General features: G+C 39.0%; 1 protein-coding gene across 1 annotated transcript in view; it reads left to right on the top strand.

Moving 5' to 3' along the window:
* The window catches only part of LOC138864669 (uncharacterized), a 79539-nt gene that overhangs the window by 5890 nt on the left and 71149 nt on the right, over positions 1-2500 (top strand). The window lies entirely within an intron of this gene.

Here is a 2500-nt window from a genome sequence, read left to right as displayed (position 1 = left end):
TGCTTCATCACTAACTACCCACGCCCACATTTCAAAGGACATAAACAAACAAAAAAGATAACCAAACCAACTGCTTCATCACTAACTACCCACGCCCACATTTCAAAGGACATAAACAAACAAAAAAGATAACCAAACCAACTGCTTCATCACTAACTACCCACGCCCACATTTCAAAGTCAAAGGACATAAACAAACAAAAAAGATAACCAAACCAACTGCTTCGTCACTAACTACCCACGCCCACATTCCAAAGGACATAAACAAACAAAAAAGATAACCAAACCAACTGCTTCGTCACTAACTACCCACGCCCACATTTCAAAGGACATAAACAAACAAAAAAGATAGCCAAACCAACTGCTTCGTCACTAACTACCCACGCCCACATTTCAAAGGACATAAACAAACAAAAAAGATAACCAAACCAACTGCTTCGTCACTAACTACCCACGCCCACATTTCAAAGGACATAAACAAACAAAAAAGATAACCAAACCAACTGCTTCATCACTAACTACCCACGCCCACATTTCAAAGGACATAAACAAACAAAAAAGATAACCAAACCAACTGCTTCGTCACTAACTACCCACGCCCACATTTCAAAGGACATAAACAAACAAAAAAGATAGCCAAACCAACTGCTTCATCACTAACTACCCACGCCCACATTTCAAAGGACATAAACAAACAAAAAAGATAACCAAACCAACTGCTTCATCACTAACTACCCACGCCCACATTCCAAAGGACATAAACAAACAAAAAAGATAACCAAACCAACTGCTTCATCACTAACTACCCACGCCCACATTTCAAAGGACATAAACAAACAAAAAAGATAACCAAACCAACTGCTTCATCACTAACTACCCACGCCCACATTTCAAAGGACATAAACAAACAAAAAAGATAACCAAACCAACTGCTTCATCACTAACTACCCACGCCCACATTTCAAAGGACATAAACAAACAAAAAAGATAACCAAACCAACTGCTTCATCACTAACTACCCACGCCCACATTTCAAAGGACATAAACAAACAAAAAAGATAACCAAACCAACTGCTTCATCACTAACTACCCACGCCCACATTTCAAAGGACATAAACAAACAAAAAAGATAGCCAAACCAACTGCTTCATCACTAACTACCCACGCCCACATTTCAAAGGACATAAACAAACAAAAAAGATAACCAAACCAACTGCTTCATCACTAACTACCCACGCCCACATTCCAAAGGACATAAACAAACAAAAAAGATAACCAAACCAACTGCTTCATCACTAACTACCCACGCCCACATTTCAAAGGACATAAACAAACAAAAAAGATAACCAAACCAACTGCTTCGTCACTAACTACCCACGCCCACATTTCAAAGGACACAAACAAACAAAAAAGATAACCAAACCAACTGCTTCATCACTAACTACCCACGCCCACATTTCAAAGGACATAAACAAACAAAAAAGATAACCAAACCAACTGCTTCGTCACTAACTACCCACGCCCACATTTCAAAGGACATAAACAAACAAAAAAGATAACCAAACCAACTGCTTCGTCACTAACTACCCACGCCCACATTTCAAAGGACATAAACAAACAAAAAAGATAACCAAACCAACTGCTTCGTCACTAACTACCCACGCCCACATTTCAAAGGACATAAACAAACAAAAAAGATAACCAAACCAACTGCTTCGTCACTAACTACCCACGCCCACATTTCAAAGGACATAAACAAACAAAAAAGATAACCAAACCAACTGCTTCGTCACTAACTACCCACGCCCACATTTCAAAGGACATAAACAAACAAAAAAGATAGCCAAACCAACTGCTTCGTCACTAACTACCCACGCCCACATTTCAAAGGACACAAACAAACAAAAAAGATAACCAAACCAACTGCTTCATCACTAACTGCCCACGCCCACATTTCAAAGGACATAAACAAACAAAAAAGATAACCAAACCAACTGCTTCGTCACTAACTACCCACGCCCACATTTCAAAGGACATAAACAAACAAAAAAGATAACCAAACCAACTGCTTCATCACTAACTACCCACGCCCACATTTCAAAGGACATAAACAAACAAAAAAGATAACCAAACCACCTGTTCATCACTAACTACCCACGCCCACATTTCAAAGGACATAAACAAACAAAAAAGATAACCAAACCAACTGCTTCATCACTAACTACCCACGCCCACATTTCAAAGGACATAAACAAACAAAAAAGATAACCAAACCAACTGCTTCATCACTAACTACCCACGCCCACATTTCAAAGGACATAAACAAACAAAAAAGATAACCAAACCACCTGTTCATCACTAACTACCCACGCCCACATTTCAAAGGACATAAACAAACAAAAAAGATAGCCAAACCAACTGCTTCATCACTAACTACCCACGCCCACATTTCAAAGGACATAAACAAACAAAAAAGATAACCAAACCAACTGCTTCATCAC

This window comes from Penaeus vannamei, chromosome 17 (assembly GCF_042767895.1).
Source record: "Penaeus vannamei isolate JL-2024 chromosome 17, ASM4276789v1, whole genome shotgun sequence".
Classification (NCBI taxonomy): Eukaryota; Metazoa; Arthropoda; class Malacostraca; order Decapoda; family Penaeidae; genus Penaeus; species Penaeus vannamei.
This window is presented reverse-complemented; position numbering and strand designations above follow the sequence as displayed.